Source organism: Pinus tabuliformis, chromosome 8, assembly GCF_031772625.1.
Source record: "Pinus tabuliformis cultivar Carrire ecotype Pingquan chromosome 8, CPIR1, whole genome shotgun sequence".
In the NCBI taxonomy this organism is placed as follows: Eukaryota; Viridiplantae; Streptophyta; class Pinopsida; order Pinales; family Pinaceae; genus Pinus; species Pinus tabuliformis.
In genome coordinates, this window is record NC_142294.1 from 695,097,290 (window position 1) to 695,122,934 (window position 25,645).

Genomic DNA, 25,645 nt, shown 5'->3' on the forward strand with positions numbered 1-25,645 from the left:
TTAGGGTTTTTTTGGTTGGAATAGATAACATTGAAGGGTCAGGCCCCATCAAGCCAAAAAATGGTTTCATTGTTGGGATCGGGATCTATCTGAGGAATGTGTGATGTCGAACAAGTGGTTCCCTACTAAGAAACAAATCGAAAAGTGGATCGATCAGAAGTTGCACGTGTTTTCATCTCAGGGGAACAAAAACCCACAGTTATTGAAGGAACAATGGTTGAATAGATACTTATACACAGACGATACAAAAGCCTTCTTCTGTTTCTTTCGTTGCAAATTACATGAGTGACTGTCCAGGTTAGTAGATAGTCAGGGTACACGGAGGCTTGACAGCCCTATTGTGTGGACTCCAGAACTGGTGAAGCGCTTGGAAGCTTCACAAAATAACATCGTGCGGGTCGTTGATCACTGGATTGATAGTATCTTAGGAGAATTCATCATTGAACTCGCGATCGATACGACGATCAACTATACAAAAGCAGAGCGTAGGTTACTCAAGGGACCAAGAGGTAAGTACTTAAACTCTTTGAAGACCTGGATTAAAATGTAGTTGTGTGAAAATTGGGTTATGCCATTACATTGGTGTTTGGGACTACGCGAATCGGAAATCCCTTTAGAAGAAACGAAGAATTAGGCTTTGAATACAGTTTGATGTTAGGATCTACTGATAGTGATGACGAAGGAACTATTGTGAGAACATCGCGAAGAGTGTTTCAAATAGTAAGTCAGGGTATCTCGGGGATACCTCATCCATCCACTCCACCTCCACCTCCACCTCCATATCAACCATTCAACATGGCGAACACGATGAAGATGCCAACCTTAAAGGGGTGGGAAGCAAGGACCCTAAACAATTCTGGTCTATCGCGGATGTGGTATGGAAAGTGTAGCAGATTGCTGACGATAATATGAAGAAGGAATAGCCGGTCATAGTGCTGTAGGATAAGGCGTTGATTTGGTATATCAAGTTCTATACGGATCAACTAGGCCCAAAAATGGAAGAGACTTAGTAGGCTTTGAACAATTTATTCAAAAATCCTATGTCTTAGGCATAGTCTATAATAGAGTTTAAGGAAATATAATAGCAGGTCAATGAGTCCTCATGGGACTTCGATCAGAGGCTAAAATTCCTGATTCGATAGGGTAATATGAAGATCACAGATGATCAACATAGAGACTGGTACATTGCTTCACTATTGCCTCATCTGAGATTGCCATTATCGCAGTAGAAAATAGGAACAAAATCAAAGGTTGTGGAGATCGTGATGAGGTTGGAAGATTCACTAGTACATGATACGAATATTGGAGTACAACAGATTCAATCGCAACTGGAAAGCCTGCACATGGAGTTATAGAGTTTGAATACAGGAAAGGAAGCTCAATTTGAGGTTTGCATAGAAGTTTGGTGCATCAAATGTAAAGATAAGGGACATGATAAGGATCATTACCCTGTTTATCATAATTGCTTGATTGGAGGAGGTCCTGTTCCTTTGAAGCCTATGCATATTACAGGACCAAGTCTAGGAGTACACTTATGGTGCACTATCTTCCAGATAGCTCGGAAGCATGTAGCTGACCATTGTCACCTCTTGCAAAAATTTGTATAGACTCCACAACACTTGTTTTGTACCTTCTGTAAATCGATCGAGCATGATGAGTGAAACTGCAGAAGCTACAAATTGATGATGGATTGAACGCCTACATATCGAGTGCAAGTAGAAAATTGGCCTCAAGATCGGGGTGCGCGTGCAACGTGCGGAGGATTCCAGGGTCGTGGAAGAGGAAGATGAGGAGGGGATGGAAGAGGTTGTAGACAATTTATTTACTACAACTGTGGAGAGGTGGTTCATTTTGCACACAACTTCCAGAACCCAACACATCTATCCTGTCAGTATTGCAAATAGTTTTACCATATGATAGGGGATTTCCTAGTGCTGATAGCCAAGATGCAAGCGAAAAAGATGCAGATGCACACGCAAAACCTATAGATGATGAGGGTGGATCCTCGCAAAGAGGATCATAGCATCAATATCGTGACGCGAATTGGTATTGCTACGGGAGAGGATAAGGGAAATTAGCCAGAAACTGAAGGATGGGTACACAAGGCTACCAACAAGGATGTTGGCTTTGACCTCAATAGGGCTAAAGAAAATTTTATGGAGGCCAAGAAGAACTTTGTTGAGGTTTCTACATCAGGAATTCAGTAGAAACTAGTTGAAAACGAGGAAGCACAAGACGTGGATCCATCACTATTGGCTACTAATCTGAAAACATGTATGAAGCTATTACGGGATAAGAAGGCAGTGGAAGGGCTCTAAGAGCTAATTGAAAACTACATGGGTTAAATTAGGACTCCTCCCGAACAATGCGTTGTAAGGATATTGGGTAAGCATATGAATCAGACAAGGCGCGATATGAGACTGACCACGTAGATTGGAGAATATGAAATGGATTTAGTCATCCTAGATTTGGGATCTAATGCAAATGTATTGCCTAAGAAAACATGGGAAAAGATGGGGAGGCCTGCACTACAATGGTCCCCTATAAAGCTATGCATGGCCAATCAACAGAAGATCATTCCTATGGGGCGCCTATACGAGGTAACAGTTGATATTAAGGGAGCAAGCTCTCTGGCCGATTTTGAATTGAAATAGTGGATGATAAAAATCCTTACCCCGCACTACTAGGAATTGATTGGGCCTTCGACATGGATGCGTAATTAATATGAAGAAGTGAAGGATGACCTTTGAGAAGAAGGCACTCCGTGTTATTGTACCACTGGATCCTACTAAAGGAGTGCACTACACTAAATCGATCCACGACTATGAAGAGGAATATGATTTGGATCAAATATACAAGATCACTACACGTGATGAAGATTGGATCAATCCCATTGTAAATGGGAAAATTATGTGGGATATAGACAACTCCTATACCTCAGATTCAGATGAAGAACTTGAGCATTGGAAAAATAGGTTGCACAAAGTTTCAATGCTACGCCACAATATGATGACAAAATCGCTTCGATGTGTCTCCAAGGAGGTAAGAAATCTTCCTCATTATGATGGCCTAGATGATGCTAGTTTATTTTTGAATAAGTTTGAAAGGGAGGTGCAAAAAGAGCATCGATTCCAGGAACTTGACCTAGCGCTACATGCTACGCCTACCCATTGGTGGGGTACGCGTAAGGATAGCTTTGTTGACTAGAAGGAGTACAAGCGAATGATGAAGTTAAGATTCAGGTATGCGAATACCTGCCTGACAGAGAAATATTCCAGCAAAGATGATCCGCGCGAGCATTTGACGCGATGGACTAAAGCTTGGGGAGAGGAGCCTCAACTAGAATGGGTGCATATCTTTTGTCACACCCTAGATACTATTCCAATGAACTGGTTCCTGGAAACGGAGCTACGCCATGGAACAACCGAGCGGGGTATCTTGAGGGAAATTTTCTTGTTAACTTTCAACTTTGAGGATGGGTTTCAGTGTATTGATGAGGCCCTCCAGGAGATTAAGGTTGTCATATTCAAGATGCCTGAGGAGCCAGTAGAATGGGTTCAGTCGAACTGGAATACACAACTGTGCCACGCACTGGAATGCTACAATGTGACTGCAAAAGAAGAAGAGGATCCACAAAATATCAACATTCAAGAGACCGAAGGACAACGCAAGGTTGAAGGACCCAAAACAGTGAACCCTGATATAATAGAACCTCTCAAAATCAGGCAAGTAAACATTGGATCCAACGCACAACCTAAGTTTGCAAAGATAGGCGATTATTTGGATGAAGATACAGTTGATAAAGTTGTGTAACTGCTAAACGAATATTAGGACTTGTTTCCTACCAAGTTCTCAGACCTAAAAGGAATAGTAGGAGATCTAGGTGTAATGAAGATCACCTTAAAGCCTAATGTGAAGCCTGTGAAACAGAGACCTTACCATCTAAATCCCAAGCATAAGGAGAAGGTGCACAAAGAGTTGGACAAAATGTTAGAGGCCAGAATCATTGAGCCACTAAAAGAGTTCAATTAGGTAATCCCTATGGTTGTTCAGGAAAAGAAGCAACAAGATAAAATCAGGATATGTGTAGATATGCGCAAGCTCAATGATGTGTGCGTTCATAACCCATTTCCAACGCCATTTATAGATGAAGTTGGATAACGTTGGAGGGCAGGAAGCCTATTTTTTAACTAATGAGTTTTCAGGGTACCATCAGATTAGGATCACATCGAAGGATCACAACAAGACTACCTTCACGATAGAGTGGGGATGCTTCTAGTACATAGTGATGTCATTTGGGTTAAATAATGTGTCTGTGACCTTATCTAGAGTTGTAATTGCAACATTTAAAGAGTTCATACATAAATCCTTAGAAGTTTATTTTGATGACTGGACTATGTTTGGGTTGGTAAAGCGCCACGTTGCAAGTCTGTGCCTTATGTTGGATACTTTTCACAAATACCAGATTGCCCTGAATTTGAAGAAATGTATATTTTTTGTTCCTTATGGGATCTTGCTAGGTCATGTGGTGTGTAAACAAGGATTAATGGTAGACCCTACGAAGATAGTTGTTATTGTCAATTTAGAAGCTCCAAATAATGTAAAGCAGCTACACGCAATGCTGGGATGCACCAACTACTATAGAAAGTTTATCAAAGTCTATGCATAGATAATTGTGCCAATGGAGAAATTACTGAAGAAGGATGCAAATTTATGCTAGGATGAAGAGTGTCAGCATAGTCTGGATGTGTTAAAGGAAAAGATGGTGACTACGCCCTTTTTGGTGTTTCTAGACTGGAAGAAATAATTTCATGTTCATATGGATGCCTCATGTATTGCGCTAGGTCAGGTATTGACCCAGCCAGGCGAAGGTGAACTTGATTGTCCTATATCTTTTGTGAGCAAGAAATTATCAAAGTCCAAGAAGAACTAATCAACTACAGAGCATGAAGGGTTGACAATGGTGTACATGCTATAGAAATTTTGAGATTACCTGCTGGGCATGCATTTCAAAATTTACATAAATCACTCCACTCTCAAAGTTGGGGAAGATTTGTAGGTGGTTGTTCCTCATTCAAGAGTATGATTTTGAGGTAATTGTGAAGCCTAGATGATTGAATGTGGGACTGGATCATCTATCCATAATTGAGACAAGAGAAGAACCAATTAGTTTGGAAGAAGTGTTGTTGGATGCGCAGCTCTTTGTTGTACGTGTCACAGATGATCATTTTGCTGATATAATCCAATTCTTAACTATTGGCATAGCCCTGAAAGGACACTCTACTCAGCAGAAAAAGGAATTAATGGTCCACGCAGCTGATTTTTCTATGATTGCAGGACACTTGTATAAGATGGGCACTAACGAAATATTGTGCCCATATGTTCCAGAGTTTGAACGATCTAGCATTCTTGCCAAAGCACATGGAGGAGTGGCGAGAGGACATTATGCAGGCAAAGCAACCGTGTAGAAGATTTTACGCGTAGGATTGTGGTGGCCGATGGTGCATAAGTATTCTAAGGCATATTTCAGGGGATGCGATGCTTTTCAGATGATGAGAAAGGCATCTCAAAGGGACGAATTGCCCTTAAACCTGCAGATTTCTTTGCAGGTGTTTGAAAAATGGGTGATTGATTTTTTATGGGTCTGATATAGTCACCAGGAAAGAAGACGGGTGCACAGTACATTATTACTGTGACTGAGTACTTGATGAGATGGGTGAAAGCACAACCAGTCAAAGACTGTAGCGCTACTAGAGCTACGAAGTTCCTTTTGGATTATGACTTAACTCGTTTTGGGTGTCTTAAGATACTAATGAGTGATAGGGGTACACATTTCTTAAATGAAACAATTGCCGTGATGCTCGAAGAATTTCAGGTTTATCATCAAAAGAGTACGCCCTATCATCCTCAAGCTAACGGTACAGTGGAAGCATTCAATAAAATCCTGGAGAATTTGTTGACAAAGGTCTACAATGTGCAAAGTAACAATTGGGATGTACGCATATCAGCGGTTCTATGGGAATATAGGATGACATGTAAAAAATTCACAGGCCAAACTCCATTCAGATTGGTCTATGGGATAGAGGTTGTGATGCCCATGGAGTATATTGTGTTGAGTCTATGAATTGCAACATTGACTGATATGGTGGATCGCGAGACTATGGAGGAGTGCCTTGCGTAGTTGCTAGAATTAGAAGAAGACCGATTTTTAGCAAGATTTCACCAACAGGTGCAAAAGGAGTGCGAGAAGGCCTGGCATGATCGACATATTAAGTTGTGCACCTTTAAGGTGAATGATTTGGTCCTACTTTATGATAGCAAATTCACGAAGTTCCCTGGGAAGTTTCAAATGCATTGACTGGGACCCTATGTAGTCACGAAAATTATAGATGCTGGTGTAGTTCAGCTCTTGAAGCTAAATGGGGAATTATTTCTGGGAAGAGTCAATGGAAGTCGATTAAAGTTATATAAAGGGGATCTTGCCCCTACGCAATGACTACAAGATGGCAAGATAGTCTTTGTACTCCAGGCAGCTACAAGAAAGTACGAGACTATAAACTACACTACCCAAGAAATGGAAAAACGAAGTAAGGGGGCTACATGACGGAAGCAAGAAGTGCGCCAGGATGGTTGTACCATGACGATTGGTGCCACACAGTAGAATCAAAAAATAGCCATTGAATGCACTATAGATGATGGGATGGAAAAAATTCCTTTAAGAGGAGAGGGTAGGCTGCATTTATGGTGCAAATATTTTCCAATCTGCCGCCAACTATGCGTTTATGGTAGATATTTGGAGGTAACAGTCAGATTTGAATTTGGAATCACCTATAAATCTAGCATGTTGCCCAGCATTAGAACACTTTTCTCTCTAAAAATCAAGTGTGAGCTTTCATGCCTTAAGTCTATGAATTGGTCCAATTGGGAAGATATTTTCTTACATCCAGGGTTATTTAATGTGCCTGAAGCATTCCATGAGGCTTTCTTAGAAAGAATGATGGCCATTAACCCTGCAGAAGCCACTAGTTTTGAAGCCACTGCCTCTGAAGTCACAACCCCTGAAGTCGCACAAGCAATGGAAGTAACACCTTCTATACCTAAGACGCCGAGGTCGCCTAGGCCTAAGCCATTTTCCGATGAGAAGAAACAAAAGAAACCACATTCAGTTCTGGTGAGATAGTCATCGAGGAAAAACCCCACTAAATTTCGCCAAAAGGGGAAATGGATAAGTCAAAATAGTCACATGAACCCCTTGATCTGGATGAAGAAGAGCTTTGCAGAGGCCTTGAGGAGTTGGATGCTGAAGAGGGTGAACCTATAACTCTACTCCCAAAGTATATACCTCCACAAAAAGGCAAAGAGAAGATACCAAAAGACCCAGATACCGTTAATTTTATGATTTCTACATCACTACTACCAAAGAAGGTGGTATTTGAAGGCTCATTATTACGGCACATTCCTACACTAAAGATGGAAGATTGGGCTTTGGAGGATCGTGAGAAATTCCCCCAGCTAGCGCCAAACAAGTTTTTGGTGAAGATCTATTGTGATGAGACCGAAGTCACGTGACTGGAGCCACTGAAATGAGTTGCGGGGATTGAGAAGGCAAGGTTGCTGAACATGTTGTGGGTGTCGTATTTCAATAGGACAAATATCAATACTATCTACATTTGGAAATTTCTTACCTTGGTACATGATCGGTGTCTCTGGTTGGGAGAACCCATCCCCATTATGGATATGATGATCCACAGCATCACAAGGTTTCCCTAGCAAGGGGTGGATCCAGGCGAGGAGTTTGGAGGAAAGACCAAGGAAAAACAACTCACAGACAAAATGAAGAGCGAGTTTGTCTTAGTAAAGAAGTCATGTAGATACTCCATTCGCTCCATCACAAACAAGGTGGTCCATTTTTCCACATAGATCTTAGCCTACAAGGTCATGAGAAAGTGTCACGCGAATGAGGTACCGACGCCAGTAATTTCGCTTGCGACCCAATGTGCTAAGGGAGTGCAGTATAATTGGGTGCAATACCTTTGTAAAGAATTTTTGCTCAATTGCCGCAAAGTGCATGATGATGGTAAGGCATTCCATTGTGCCTGGCTACTGTTGTTGATTTCCCTAGTCACATGGAGGCTACCAGAAGATATTCAATTCCCTCCACAGGAGGTTGACTTACCAGAAGCCGTGAAGTTCGATTTGCTATGGATGACAAAAGACCCTGCGAGGGTCATGGAGACAAAGATGTTCTAGGTATTGGTCGAGATGGATCTCCCCACAGTGATTAGCCAGTGGCCGAGGCTGTCACTAACCCTCTTTGAGCAGTTAGAATATTTTGCATAATTTAAGGCGGATTTTCAAAATGTGTCTATCTGCACATGATGGGATCCAAAGAAGACACGGTACAAGCTACCATACCTGGCAGGTGAGGCCGATGTACAAGAAGTTGTGGGGAAATGGCCAGGGGAGTGGCTGCACCCCTTGGATCTTGGCACAGGTACCAAAAAGGCGGGAGAGAGTTCCTCCGCTTAGACAAAAACATCGCAGAAGTAGAAAGAGGCTGAGCAGGTTGCAGCTTGGGATAAAGCTGCACAAAAAAAGAAGGAAGTTGCGGCCAAGGTGGATGTTGCTAAGGCAGTTGCTGAGAAAGAGTGCGTTGCTAAGGAGGCCACTGTCAATGTTGAGGAGTCTTCTTCTCATCACAGTTAGGATAAAGGAGATTCTGATGTTGAAGGTGGTGGGGGCAAGGAGCAAAGCACTCCTTTTAGAGTAATGAAGTGCCACAAGGAGACGACTTCCATACCCATGAAGAAGAAAAAATATGATAAGCATGCACATGTTGATCCAATGGTCCTCAATAAGGGGGACTTGGATGAGATCGAGGATAAGGTCCACAACAGGATGAGAGAACTATGGACACAATTCGAGCAACAATACCGACAGGCGCTGGGTAATGTGCAGAAGGATCTGCGTGAGCTGCATATTCAAACAAAATGGCTTCAAGTGAGCGTTGGATAGGGGAGCGGGATTCATGCAAGCCTATAGCAAGTGAGTGTGATTGTGTTGGAACCAGATAAGACTCTAGATGTCATATTCATACCATTACCAGAATGATCCCTACGTGCACACACAGACAAAGAAAACACCCAACTCGCACAAATCAAGGATGTGGGTGTCAACCTCACGGTGATGCCTATCCAGACCCTCCATGAATTACATCAAGGAGTATCTGGCGAGCTCAGGGTCAGGCAGTAAAGTGCGATGTTGGTAATCAACGAAATTAAGACTAACAATGAACAGATATTGGCAGAAAAGATGCAGGCACTGAAAGTAAAGGAAGAACTAGCCATGCGCAGCCAAAACTTGGAGGAAAAGATTACACAAGGATGTAATGCACTGCCAGAACTCAACATTCCTGAAGATGCAACATCAACAACAAAGATTCAGAAGTTGGCTGCAGCAGTTAGGGAATCAAAGGAGGAAATTGGCCGAGTCTGATTTGAGTTATAGATGCAGATCTCCAAATTACAGTTAAAGTTGCAGCCAACCACTCCGCCAGAAGTCCGGGAGTAGTGCGGAGCAGCCATCAAAGAGGGAATGGCCACTTTAGATGCAAGAGTCAAGGACTGCATAGATCTCTTTGAGCAGGTAATGGAACTATGGACGTCTTTGCAGGAGGACCCAACTCTATAGAAAATTGGTACAGATATCATGGAGAAGCAACAGCAATTTGATGAACTCTAAGTGACTGCGCGCACTTTGGCGTCAGTATAGCACTTCGCTTGATTGACGAAAGAAAAACAATTGGAAAAACAGATTGAGGAGATGCAAAGAAAAGAGGCTATCTTGCAGGCCAAGACATAGCCATGGATAAAGGAAGTGAGCCAGCTCACTCTGTCCGTTCAAGAAAAATTGAAGATCATCCAGCAAACACAAAGGACGATGGGCCTCGCAATGGAAGGCCCTCCTATAGAGAAGCTGGTCAAAGAGGTACAATAGGCCACAATGCAGGGTAATGATGATTTGCAGGTGCTAAAGGTGGAGTTCTACAAACTCCAAGAAAAGATTATTGCACCAATCCAGTGACTCAAGGACGAGTCACCGAATTTGTGTTGGGGGCCTATTGGGATAGGGTCCCTGGGGTCAAATTTTGAGTATGCATTAATATGTTTTTGTATAAAGTGTAAAGTCTCCACGAAATGTGGAAGCAAAGTGCAAATCTAGTATCAGTCAAAGGGGATTTAGTCCCTTAGGTGGGTAGGTGATAGGAGGGTTTTGAGACTTGCCCATGGTCTGCAGACCATGGTATTCTAAGAAAAATGCTATATATAGATGAATCATAGCGAGTCTAAGAAGGTAACTTTTGAAGAAGAATTAATGAAAAGGAAAGTGCTAAGGCAGGAAAGGTTTGTTTCATGTAATTATGTGAAAGGGGAAGGATCCTGCAGCTGAGTGCACAGAGACCTTGGTAAGTTTGCAGGATGAGTGTATGGACCCCTACAGCTGAGTGCGCATGGAAAAGAAGCCTGTATTTTAACAATTATATTTAATAAAGACTGTTTTTGAGCCATATTTGATGCATCTGTGCCTTATTTATTACTTCTGTAAAGTTTATGTATCTTCACTCTGTGTTATGATTTATACAAATTAATGCTTATTTACTGCGTGAAACTAGTGGATTTGTAACACTTATGCATGATAAGTATAATTAGGCACCTTCGCAAAGATTTGAAAGTTGTGTAAAGAGAATTACAGTAATTATGTGTTCGGAAGGGTTAAAGGTGTGTGAAGGTAGATCTAGGCCATAAGGACTCCAGGACCCCATCACACAGGCCTTTGGATGTAGAAATCCGGTTCTGTCATTCCCCAATACTGCATCAAGTGAGACTGCAAACTCTGTTACACAGGTTGTTACCGGAAGGGCCATCAATTAGGGTTTTGTTGGTTGGCGCAGATAACATTGAACCTGGTTCAGGCCCCATCAAGCCAACAAATTCTATATAAATGGGCCATGGGAGAACCAAAGTATGAAACATTGTTATGCTAGCGAAATTGCTATCAGATAAAACCAACATTACATTGTTAAAGCCAAAGAAAGTAAGAGCACTACCATGTTGTCCATATTTCTTCTAAGAAATCCATCATCTTAGTGAGAGGAGAAAGGTCCACCATTGGAGGGTCTTCATAATTCTTTGAGAGAGAGGAGAAACTTGCAAAGAAAATGAGGAAAAGAACATCTTTGCTGAGGATTTTTTAGCACCATAGATCAAATAATTATCTCCAAGTGTTAAGATTCATCTATTGTATTCAACCTCTACTACCAATAGTCAATAAAGGGAGCTTTTCCATTATTTTTTTGACTTGTTTGCTCAATTGAGCATTGTTTGTGTATTTATCTCTTTGTTTTAGTTTATCTTTGTATATGCATTGTTTTCACTATTTGAAATGCTTTTTTTACCTAAGTTTATTCACTAACAACACTAACACTACATGTGATCCTTTGCAGGGAGCAACCAACTGCTAAGGAGGCGTCTTTTGGTACACCATTGCCACAATAAAATACCACAGGAATGGTGACCATATTGTTGTCTTTTCTTTAATCTAAAGGTTGTGTTTGCAAGCTCTCCTCTCTGCATAGTCGACCTAAAAGGTGTTCAAATACCTCTCTGGAATTTTTGCAAGACCTAGTGAACCTATGGTGGGTAGAGAAGCTTGTTAATTTACAAATTTTGTCAACCGTGCATCTTCTTCTCTAAAAAATGTGCACATTGTGACTTATCCTCTGACAGATGTGTCGTCGTGTCTGTGCACTCGAAAACACACATTGTTTTCTAGAAAAGTCAAAAAGAGACTTGTATTTTCTCTTTTCTCAAGTGATTGGCAGCCTTTGTGAAGTGCCTTCACCTTTGCATTTTTTATTCTCTATTTAGTTTGCCCAGTTGCTTTTCTAACATCAATTAGTGAAGAAATCGGAGTATTTTTTCATTTGTATTTGCAAAACATACATATCTTAATTAGGGAGAAAAGTAAGTGGCCAAATTCCACATATGTTTTTCAAATTATTTTCTAAAGTTTTCTGCAAATCACATAGCTTAATTAGTAAAGGAGTAAGTGGCCCATTATCCACAAATCTTGTTACTAACCAAAGCATTTATTTTTTCATTTTTGGGACTAGGAGAAAGTGTTATTACAAAAAGTAAGTAATATTTTCTTCCCTTGCGTCTCTTAGATGAACCCGAGCTTGCATATGAAAACGTTCTTAAAGAATTTGAATTTCCATCTCCCTTGTTGAAATTCACATATTTTAATAGGAAAAAGAGTAAGTGGCCCATTATCTTCATATCACTTTTTTTTCATGCAAGGAACAATTGAAACTTAGTGCAATTAGAAGGTTATTGTAAAGGATCACCGGATATCCGCATCTTGCCACACTTTGTATGTTCACTTGCATCACACACTAAGCTTCTATAAGATTTGTACTAGAAGGCATCCAGTTTCCGGAGCTTCGTGTACTTCGCTTATTTTTTCTTACAAATTACTCCCTAAGTGAATTAAGACTGCCTAAAAACAACCATAACTTGAACCAACTAAGTTTCCCCACAGGGGCCACCAAAAAATGTATAGTTTAGGTTAGGACCATTGGGGGTAGGCATCCCATAAGCCGCCATGGTCATGTTAAATCTTTGAAACATAGTTGTTGACTTTTTAGAGAGCTTAAAATCCTTCAATCATCCCACCTAAAATATTACCCGGGCATGGAAGAGACCCGATTTACAGGGGGTTTGGTTTAGGTCCAATGTGTACGGTACTCTTTGGGGCTACCTGACCCATATAGTGCTCAGTACCATTAACTGACTACCAATAAGCTAAAGACTCGAATGCTCACATGGGATGAAGGTACTTTAGTGTCCAAAATCTAGGGCATCATTTCCCTATAGGTGACGGTGTGGGCAACAATTGAGCCTCATTTCCATTACCTTGGTTGATTCTTAGGCTACTAGAAGGTGTCGCCCGTTATTTCGGGACGTTTCCCCAGAACCAATCAGAAGATATCTTGGAAAGGCTCAGTTACTCTGAGGGTGGCAAGGACGATTATGTCTACATAGGATTTTTTATCATATGCAACAGACAAAAACCATTTTTTGTTTGATTGATCACATAGCTTAATTGTAAAAGGAAAGTAACTATTTATTTTTTGCCTTTGTTTTATGTATAAGATTTTATTACATTGATATTTATCTCCTTCCCCCACCATACACAAAGTAGAACACACTCTAATTACCATAAGGGACCCCTCGTCTCCCCATCGATCTAGACATTTCTTAAACCTCCCTCCATTACCAGGAGGTGTTCCAGGATTCTTGCCATTTAGGCGTAGAGGATGTCATGCAACCACCAATATAGGATCTTCCTTTATTGGTGCATCTTTTATTGGAACCCCTCCTTGTCAAGGTACACCCTTCCCCACCCTACAGGGGTCCCCACACACCACTCCTCCGAACAGTCCGCGAGACACCCATCGAGGTAGTTCTCCTGAAACTTCCCCATAGAGGACCCATTTACATATAGCTATCCAAAATCATTTCGTGATGGAGGATAATGCATAGGTCATGTTCCTAGATTCTTTAAACCTATCAGATTTAAGTAAGCTATCTAATGACCCAATCACTCATGGCTAGAATTAGCCAGCTATGCCCACCAAGCTCCCATTGGAAATTCCAAAGTTTGAAGGGAAACAGGGAGAAGACCCAAGAAACCATGTCATTACTTTTCAGTTGTGGTGTTCATCTAATAGTATCATATGTGATACTATTCAATTATGACTATTTCAATGCACCCTTACTGGGCCGACATCAAAATGGTACATTGAGCAGCCTTCTACGTCACATGGAAACTTTAGCTCTGTAGCTACATCTTTCCTCACATTTTTCCAACTCCCGATCTTCATGATTCAGGCCTGGAAATCCTCACCCACTTCAAACAAACACCTACTACCCACATATCAAATCATATACATGAATGGAAGAAATGTTGTAGCTTTTGTAAAGCACAGTTTGAAGATAAAGTCTTCCTCAACTTGTTTTTGAGATTTCTCACATCGTCAATCTCAAAAGACATTCCAAATTCATCCCCGTATAATGAGGAAGAAGTCATTATAAAATATCAACAATTAAAGCTTATCTACACCCAATCTAGATACACCTATCATGTACTTCCAGATGCCCCCTCACCTACAGACTTATAAAGAGACACCATGCACATCCAATGTCACTAATGGATTGATTGGGTACATGACCCAAAATCAACTCAGTAACACCTACCAGTACCTTGGATATTTGTTCAGTGGCCAAGCATTTGATGCTACCCATAATGCACCACCATTGCAGCATACAGAATACTACCCCAGTCAACCCACACCAATGAAGAATATGGTTAGTAGGGTTAACCAATATCATCCCCCTCACAGAGGATCATATCTTCCCCCATAGGGAACCCAATACTTCTCTAGGAATACAGACATAATGTCCTCTTCCCAAAATCCATATACCAATCAGGGACAAGGAAACCAGTATTCTCTGTTCCCTGAACAACAATAGAATAACCCACCAACACAAAATAATGCAAGGTTTAATCTAGTGCAACCTTTTTTCGCTCCAACTCAATAATCAAAGGAGCAGTTGAACCCAGCTAACCCTCCTAATGTTGCTAAGAAAAAACCAAAGGGAGAACCCGAATAGGGGGGCAACAACCACCAACAAATCCCATGGGCACGAGTAAGGAGAAACTCTAACCAGAATCAAAACCAGGGATCGATCAAAAACAACCCACATAAGAAAAATAATAATAGAAGCCTATGGACTAATCATTCATGTGCTATCTCCAGGGAATACAATCATTATACCCATCATTATCCTCAACTCCTTGAGTTGATAAGGATATAGGAAAATAGGGGACAAGGAGGTCAAAAAACTGCAGTAATGCAAGACCATTTCCCCCATCAGGGAGTGGTTAACACTCAACAACAATCATCCCACCCACATCCTTCTGGAAGGAACCCCCATAACAATTCTAAACATTAAATTTTCATGACAGGAGAAGATATCCTCCTGCAAACGTGAAATGGAAGTTAGGAAGCCCCCCTAGAGCCGAACCTCTCCACCTCGACCACAACATTATCTATAGGGTTGTTGACCATTCCTCAGCCTCCTATAGAACCTATGCCAAATATGGTCAAATGACCTTACGACGAGCAAGACACAACTCAAAATCTTCTCATAGCTATAGCACAATCGACGACTTAGCACAATCACCATAATCTATGTCAATATTAGAGGTCTTGGAAACATGCCCAACCCAACGAAAAGCCTTACTTTCTACTCTAGGAATAATCGACCCAGCCAATTCTCACCTAATTGTCTTCAACATGGATAAATCTACCCCATGAATACCATCAGTCGTTGCTTTCAAAATTCCAATCTTAGTCTAAAACATTACCATCCATTGTTCCATTGTCGAAGAAGGGGAATCCACATGTATAATGTCCAAATCTGTTTGGAAGAAACTGGGATCTCCCAAACTCAAGCCTTCTGACATCATGCTTAGAGCATATGATGGGCACCCTTTAGCTCCCATAGGCCTATACCCTAGCATACTAGTATAGTTTGTTGACAAAATCGTGCTAATAGATATCGAAGTACTAGACACCCAAATGGATTACAATATCCTATTGGGCCAAAGTTACATGTACGAGAAGTTAGCATTTTCCTCATCTGTGTTCAGGGTAATGATGTTCCTCCATGTTAGAAAAATCATTACAATATATCAACTCATATACTAAGAGAAGAAGACACTGCCCACACCCGATGGTGTGCTACCTTTTGTCACATCTTCTCAAAGTTGTACCACCACTTATACCGAACTCAGCCCTAGCCAATTTAAGTCATCAACACTCCTAGGGAGATTCCCAGGAGACCCTCTAGTGATAGATGAAATTTCCCTAACCATAGGAGCCCCGATGTGCATGATGAGTTCATAAAACACTCCTCCAACTCAAGAACCAGTTCCAAACACCATGAGGTCTACAACTATTGATTCCATTTTCCTACCTCAAACCATCACTCAAACACCATTTTTATGCCTTCCACCTGGTTTTGTCTCACACTAAGTCATGGCAATGCTCACATTTCCAAATATGGATCTCACGATACTGGCCTGGTATTTGGTCCCAATGACCATGACGAAAGATACAAGAAATACCTCGATGAGTATTCTCTCTGTACCTCCACCTTAGGAAGCCAACCCAACTTGAGAACCTCCTACACCGACACCAATTGGGGCCAACAAAGAGGCCAAGAAAAAAAGATAAAAATTTGGAAGCTTCAAACACTCTATCCTCCTAGATCCCTCAACCTTGTGCTTTGTGTGAAATAGTTGTGCATCCCACTAATAGGTGCCCCATGTTAAAAAAGCTCAAAGCTCTTTTTCATGCCCCAACAACGCCAACGAACCCTCCTCCCCCTACTAGAGAAAAGAGCACATCCATGCATTATAAGGCGTTACACACCAACCACACATACACCATATGCGCAAAATATGAGAATTACACTCTCATTTCTCAGAAATACCTTGATATCAAGATGCATTAGGTGCACTCACCCAAACCAATACCCCATTACTCCTAGCAGAGAATGGATCCAAAAACACTTTTTACATCGTAAGGGAAGAAGCTTCTTGCTCGTATCCCTCGTCTGGTCCATCAAGCTTCAACCATGATCGAAGGCAACCCGAACCAACAACATCCATACCAGCGCCCACTTGCGCTGTATATGACTTACCATATCATTTTATCAGCTAATGCCCCGAATTAAGGTCCTTTAAATGATTATATTTGGTTCCCCGTGTCACTCAAAGCACCAGACCCAGGCACAAATGTGATACTTGGTAGATTTGTGCAGTAAATCATCATGTGCAACGTTGTCCCCACCTTTCTCGATTTTGTTCTTTGTTAGGATTCATGCAGCGATTTATCATTGAGAATTATGATTTAGTTGGATCAGATATCGAACCATCATATCATATCCCACCATCAGGGAATGAAGCATCTAGGTCCATTTTATGTTTGTTTGAGGAGAAACGGTTGCCAGCAATGAAGCAAGGCCGCCGTCATTTCATCTCTGCTCACCATCCTCAATATAGATTGGGAAAAAAGTGATCTAAGTGTGTCTAGAAAAAAATACCACCCCTCACATATGCCCTATGTGATAAACCCAACCATTTGGTAAATCGATGTCACGAATTGAGTAAGTTTAATGACATATTTTTCTTAGTGGTACAAATTCCACAAATCCATCTCTCCAATCAAGAGAAAATCATATGATGTTATTATTGCATATTCTCTCAATCACATCATATGAGGAATTGTCAGTACCTTCCATGTTTTCCCATATCGAGTGTAGCACTAAGGAAAACCCATACCAAGAAGTCACGTCATGCCAATACTGAGATCCAAAGATGGCTACCACCTCAGGATGCCCCATCTTATGATGTCAACCAGGCATCAACATCTCATACCATGAGTAGTACCGCCACCCACACTATCTATTCGGTTATTTCTAGTCCAGTGTGTAGTATATGTACTAGTACCTCTCATAGCACTGAGACATGTCATATGTTACAAACATTTTGGAAGCTTAGAATTCAGCGTCAAACTCCTATTGAGGAAGCTACTTTTGCCCCTTGTATACAAACAAGAATGAAAGAAATTCCTCCCATGCAGTATCAACCCACCATTACTGAAATTATACCACCACCTAATGCTGATGACATGCAACACCATATACGATTCATTTCCTCATCCGTAGGAACCATGATTTTTGTTTTCTGCTCATCATTTCTTAGTGTCGAGACTGAAAAATTCACCTCACTAGTGGTAACACCACTGATGGTGCAGAACCAACCCATCTGCACTTTGTTAACCTTGCTTGGTTCTACGAAATCAACCAATGAATGATATTATTGCTTTTTGATGAGCACAACCAGGTCTGAATCAAAACCTAAAGACTTGGCACAACCCAAGTCAACACTAGATAATATTTTTCATTCAGATGAAGATATTCTAGAAGCCATGAAAGAACCAGATTACCCTTGGGATTCCATACATCACCATTATTTCTCTTACTAGAGAAAACATTATCACCTACTCAGGCACCAAGTCACAACATCTTCACAGTAGAAACAAAGGACTTCCTACCCCCAAGATAGGTAGATCGGTCTAAAAACCCCATCCCAGCACTATATGCATTTAAGGAGGGGAACATGTCAAATATCTCACCTAACATTAAGGTCGATATTTTAATCAAACTTGGAACTATTGAAGAGATCTCGTTGGGGGAAACATGCTCCCCAGAAGAGGTAACCTCCTACAAAGCCTTGTCTCCAAAATATAGGGACATTTCCACATGGCCATATTCTGAGATGCTCAGTGTCATCCCTTCGATCATGGAGTACCACACCGACAAATGGCATGATGCTTACCAAGTTAAGAAAAAGAAACATCAATTTCACTCATTCAGAGAACCCATGAGGTGTGCCTTCCTGTGTTTTTGGTACATCCTTCTTTCCAATTTTCATATTTTGATAGATGGATGTTTTCACTTAGGGTATTGACTTTCAAAATTGCAAGATATCAACACCTTAACAACAAGCTCATTCCCCGGGTGCTAATCAACAATTAAGGTATAATTCTCCACTCAACATGATAAGCTTCCTCCATTGCCTTATATATCGTGTCATCACATCACCTTCAACCTAAAAATGGTAAGTGTCCATGTCAGTTGATAGAGCCCCACCTACATGGATCATCCCAATTGATAGTCCCCTTCACACTATTGGTATCCATGTTCATCCCCCCAGGCCCAGGAATCATTTTACACACATGTATCAAAGATCAACCTCATACTTCTCTTCTTTTCACCTTGCTTTCCTCCCCTAATCTCGTTCCACCATCCTTGATCACAGATGGATTGAACTTCATGCACCACCACATGCTACAATGGCCTACCATCCACCCATATTACCATATCCCATTTTTATCTTGTCATCGGCCTCATCAACCCCACACCAAGACCATCCAATGGGGCCCCCGCCCTCCACACAACACACCTTACCTCCATCATCATGCAGGTCACCATTTTTATGGGGCACTCATCTCTGTGTTTGTACATCCAAACCACCTTTAAATTCTTTTGGTAAGTGTACAAATATTTTTTTAGGAAAAAGCCTCCCACCCATACTTTGATGTCTTTTACCTGGAGGTAGTTTCTATCCACCCTTGGTTGGAGCTCGTACATTATTCACTTATCCCCATCACGTCAATTAGATCATACTTACACATACCTTAGCTGTCCTACCAACTCTAGGGCTACCCCCACTAGAAAAATCATTTTGACTGCTGCCACTTGCATTACAGCTCCAGCCTCGGGCTAGTTGTCCGTAACCACTCCTATAGCCATCTTTCGTTATCATGCCTTGTCTGACCCACACTATTATAGTCTGTTTACACCTTATATTGATTCCCCGACATAACATTTCAAGCGGTTGACACTTCTTTCCTGTCGACTTCAACACTCATATTCCAATATTGATGTACTTCTTTCGTGTCAACTTCAACAATAATATTCCAAGATCGAGGCAGTACCTTGGAATCACTATTTCCCACTAATTTCATAGGTCCCCTTGACATTCGACACCAACACAAGTTTTCATGTCAAGGTGGTACCGTACTTAATGACCATTACAGCTCTTTCATTTAGTTGAAGACCCCTACATCACTAAGCACCTCATTCAACAATCCTTACATCATGATACGGGGGAGGTACCCAAATTCGAAGACCCATGCATACCACAACACCTCATTCAGTAGTGCTTCACCTATGTTATGCTTGGGGGAAACAAATTAGTCTATTTATTGAAGAAACACCCTTGAGGGTGTCAACAATTATCATCATCAATCACCATAATGTTGGCTGAAGAGAACCATTTCCTGTCCGATTGTAATAATTCATCACTAGTCATAATAACGAGCATGGGACATGCCTGCCTCGTATAGACACTTTTTTACTCTAGGTTTTCTTTAGAGCATGGTTATCCTTTATCCTCAGTCAAGGTGTTTCCCTAATCATCTCCATAACAAGTTAATCTCTCTCTCAAGAAGTTGATCAGAATCTCAGTCTGAATAGAAACATGACGTATTTTGGCTATACATTTGATCCTAACCTCTTACATTAGGGGGAAATTGTTAACATCAGAAAATCATAAACATGTTTGCACAATCCTGAAGATGTTAAAATATGTTCAGTAGAATCACACATGAAGACTTTCTAGTTGAAATACATCATGGAGTTTAAAAAATTTAATTTCTTCTAAGGTATAAAGTTTATAAGGTTAAAAAATTGAGGACGTCACCGCTAGTTCTTCGATAGTCGAGCACCACATGGAATTTTCTTCGAAAGTTGCGTGGTCGAGAAAATGGATGACTTAGTGAATCCGGGACCATTTCACACACTTGGAGGTGATTCCCTAATAGGAGATCAGTCCAGGACAACCAAATTCGAGTCGCCTTGAAGATATGTAGCCCTCAATGGAATCATCTAGTCCTACTCATAAGTGATTATCATGCATGAACCAAGAGAGGGAAGATGGATTCAAAAATTCTATATAAACAGGCCATGGGAGAACCAAAATATGAGACATTGTTATGCTGGTCAAATTTCTATCATAGCAAACCAAAATTCCATTGTTGAAGCCAAGGAAAGTAAGAGTACTAGCATGTTGGCCATATTGCTTCTAAGAAATCCATCATCTTAGTGAGAGGAGAAGGGTCCACTATTGGAGAGTTTTCATACCTCTTTCAGAGAGAGGAGAAACTTGCAAAGAGATTGAGGAAAATAACCTCATTGCTGAGGATTTCTTAGCACCATAGCTCAAAGAATTCTCTCCAAGTGTTTAAGATTCATCTATTGTATTCAACCTCTATTGCCAGCAGTCAATAAAGGGAGCTTTTTCCATTTTTTTGTTGACATGTTTGCTCCATTGAGCATTGTTTGTGTATGTATCCTTTTGTTTTAGTTTATGTTTGTATATGCATTGTTTTCACTATTTGAAATGCTTTGTTTATCTAAGTTTGTTCACTAACAACACCAACACTGCCTGCAATCTTTTACAAGGAACAACCAACTACTAAGGAGGTTTCTTTTGGTACACCATTGCCATAAAAACACTACCACAGTTGGGTCTTAATTTGGATTCTATGCTTCATATTTGTCCTACTCTTTATGACCAATATTTCAATCATGTGGCACACATCACACTTGCACCTACCAAGTATGGCTTGTTACCTATGATAGCTCCCCTTATCTACATATTGGATTATGATGATCCCAAATAGATAACTTTCTTTATGAAAGCTTTAGATCTATAAATTTGATATGGTAGGACTACCATACCTAAGTAGACATCTAATATTCCCTTATTTTTCTATTGCAATTGCACATGATGATAACTAGAATAACCATGGGGAAATACTATACATGAGGTTAGCATATAAATTTTAGGCACTCATAAACCTCATATTAGCCATATTACTAGGTATTCTTCCCAAAATATGTTTGATATATCCTCCCAATAGTAGTTCTTAACTAAAAGGATCCATCTTGTCAAAAGGGATTTTCTACCCCTACCTCTACCTCAATGGGGGTGAAGGACATCTCTCCCATCCTCTACTATAATGTGTCATAGTGGGGAAGAATCGAATGAAAATGAAGATTATATACCACATCCTTAACTATAGGGTCCTATTATTCTTTGCAGTAAGTGGAAAATGAAGGGGAGGATGTTGCACTTAAGACAAAAGAGTAGGGACATAGGGCACTGGTGGGTTGAGGGGTTCCAAGGAGAGAACAAGAGGTAGGAGGCCTAAGACAAAGAGCAAGAGGGATGAAAACTCGAAGGAGACAAAAGGAAGAGGAGGAGATGAATGGGACAAGGGATCCAAGGAAAGTTGGGAAGGTAGAGAATAAACGCCTTCCCTTTGCAACACCTTGTTAAAAGACATACCAAACAAGGGAAAAAACTTGAATTTGAAAGAGAGAAAATATGAGCAAGGAAAGGGCGGATGAGTACCTTCAAAGGCTAAAACTAGGGGAATAGACACCAAAGAAAGAGCACCAGTTGTCGTCTGAGACCTAGAGGATTTTTCAAGAAAAGGAACCACACCATCAAACTTTGCCTCAACGCTTGAAACCTCTAATCTAGAACCCTTTTCTGACCTGATAAGTTCGTACACCAGGTCCTTTCCTCTGGTTAGACAGTCCTATGCGAAAAAGAGAAGATCAAATTTTTTAGATAGGTGCCCATACTTATGGCACTACCTACACCTGAAAGGTATTCCTGCATAATTCAATATTTGAATATGCTCCACCCTAATCCAAATATCCATGCCTTCTGGAAGCCCTTCTTTGAGGTTCATATTAACCAGAATATGGGTGTATGTCTTAATCCTCATCTCCAAATAAGAAAAGTCATGGTCCAAATAGGATTACAATGAGTTACCTATATCTTTGAAAATTAGGGTGTCCTTATAGTTAGGAGGGAGACCTGGAAGATGAATCCAAATCGGGGCCATATCCAGCCTCTCCAGCTTGGAATTGAATGTTGAGTTTTTTAACTATGGTCGGTCTTCATAATATTGATTATTGTAAAGCAAAGATTCAAAAGAAAAATATTTTTGAGTCAACCCTTCAAATGTTTAGGTCAGCTCCAGTATAGTCACACCCCTTCAGCCTCCAAGAAAATCTATATAAAAACACCAATTCATTCCTCCTCCAAGCCAAGAGAATCTCGCATCATCTAAGGCATTCACATCTCTCTGTTCAAGGATGATTCGTATGGTTTGAGGTAAGAGAATGATTCATATGAGGCAAGCGAAGAATTTGTATGGTCTAGATTAAATTTGAGGTAGCATGTGAGGTCTGATGCTAGTGGGCAAACTTTGTCTGAAGTCAGAAAAGGATGATGTGAAGCATTGACTCTAAATATATTTTTTTACTCTTTGGCATTTTCTTTACAATAATCAATATTATGAAGACTGACCATATGTACAAAATTCAACATTGAAGAGGGGCATCCAGAAATTGAAAAGGATAGGAGACAAACCAATTTTCCAAACCATTTGTTGTACATTTTGGGCATCGATCGCATCTTGGAAGCACAAATGAACCCAACCTCGGGCTAATAGAGACCCCTCTAGAGGACATTTAACAAAAGGTGATATCTCCTTGTATGCCCACACATTTTTTACTAAGTAATAAAAAATTGGAATGAGCAAACAGTTCCCCTTATGTCAGTGTGATCAAGTTCTTGTGATGTCTAAAACTGAGTGCTTATATGACCATTTATGTTCTAACAACAAATTTTTATTCAAACATTTGAGTTGTGGATAGTTGTATATCCTCTGTTGAGTTTGAGGTTCCAACGAAGTAAGCCCATTGTATCCCCAACTATGCCATTTGGATTTAGATGAGAGTTGGAAGCTCTAGGAGATTAACTAAGTGACAATAAGGTTTTGAGAAGAGAAAAGAAAGGTCATAAGCGAAGAGTAGAAGAAATGACAAGAAGACGAAAAATAATGGCAATGAATAGAGAATTGCAAGCATTTAAGAAAGAATTTGACAAGTTGCAAGGCAAACAACAAAATAAGGATGCTAAAGAGTGGTCCAGAACTAGAAGTCAACAAAGAAGATAAGTCAAAGATGGAGATCACAACACAACTCCTAAGATATTTGAAAAATAAAATGGGAGTAAAAATTGAATTTTTCTATCATGTAAAAAACTTGTAAGATATTTATCATAAACATTAATAGACTGGATCAGAAAGATGAAAAGACATATCGGAAGAGGATCTAAGCTTCCATTATTTCAAAAAAGTGTCTAACTGTAGAACATATTTGTTGTTGAATCAAACACTTAGGAAAACTCTAATCAGATTCTAAGATGTCTAGCTACCCATTGTTGGAACAAACAAAGTAAATAGATCACGGAATTGCAAGATCAAGTTAATTTCTCACGCTCTTCATTCTTTGGTTTGAATACCACTTTTTATCAATATTTATCAAATCAACTAAATTATATGGAATTGAATGTCACATAAGCTAGAATAATCCATGCAAATTTAAAAAAAAAAAAAAATAATGCAATGAAAAGTGAAACTAAAAACCTATCATAACAAATTACAGCATTATACAAATCTTACAAGGTCTACAATTCATCAAATTGTAATTTGGGATCTAAATTTAGAATGCATTGGGGGTTTTATTTTATGTGAGGTTCTAGTAGAAGATGACGATCAATGAGAAGGTACCCATAATAAGCTAAAACCCAATCCGCCTTAATTTGCTCGACAGCAAATACAATCAAAGCATTGTAACATATGTTAGAATCCAATACTATAAAGAATTCAAAAATTTAAGGGTTAAAAATTAATATATACCTCGTGTAGACAGTATTAAGGCAATGACTATCATTTATATCACCTCTGCGAGAGCTTTTGGAAGGAGGAGAATGCCTCGAAGGACGAGCGTGGGGATGGTCACGTGGGATGTATTGAGGAAGACTGGGGCTATGGGTGATGCTTGTAATCCATAAAGGGGCCTCCTCTCTCACTGCCCATTGCAGGTGACCATGTTATTTCTTGATAGTTTCCTCCTGTGCGAGGTCGTAGGTCATCTCTCTCGTCTCTCATTCTCTCCAATAACTATCCCGTTTATTGCGTTCTTACCATGCATTTTATTTTCCTTGCAGTAAAATGGGTGATCACCAATCTAGAGTTTTCAAGAGCACGACCAACACCTTCGCCATCGAAATGCAAGAGCCATAGTGAGGTTTCTAGGTCAAATATCGTTGAATTGTTTTTGTGATGCAAAGCAAAAATGCTATGGAAGCTACAAATCAACCCAGAGCTCTGATCTCGAAAGCGAAGATCATAGTGGTGAGCAAGCAATCTTGAATGAATGTATGAACAAATGGATATCTTGTTGGAATTGAAAAAGGGTGATATATTTATTAAAATATTTGATTATTTTTATGATTTGATACGGACAATCAATAAGTACTTGGTTTGGAGATCCACCGATCTTCTGTGGATTGTACTTGTTAAAATGTGCATATATAAATTGGGATTAGTTTTCAAGTTAAATTTATGCAAAATCAAATTCAATATTTTAACTATTTTAATTAAATAGACCTTTGGTAAACGTCACAAACAGTAACTAGGATCCCCAGGGTGGAAATTACGGATTCTATAGAGGTGCGGTGATTCTTCCAACACCCGCGTCAAATGCAACTCGGGGGAATCAAACCTGGGTCCAAGCTCTAATACCATGTGGAGGTTTGCCATTACACCAAAACCCGCAGGTGTTGGTAAATGTTACAACCCAGTAACTAGGATCCCCAGAGTGGAAATTACAGATTCTATAGAGATGCGGTGATTCTTCCAACAGAGTTGAGGAGACATTGAAAAAGTTGCTCCAAGAATCCAAACGCGACATATTTGACGTTTATCATGCTAATTCTGCATTGTTGCAAGAAGTTCACT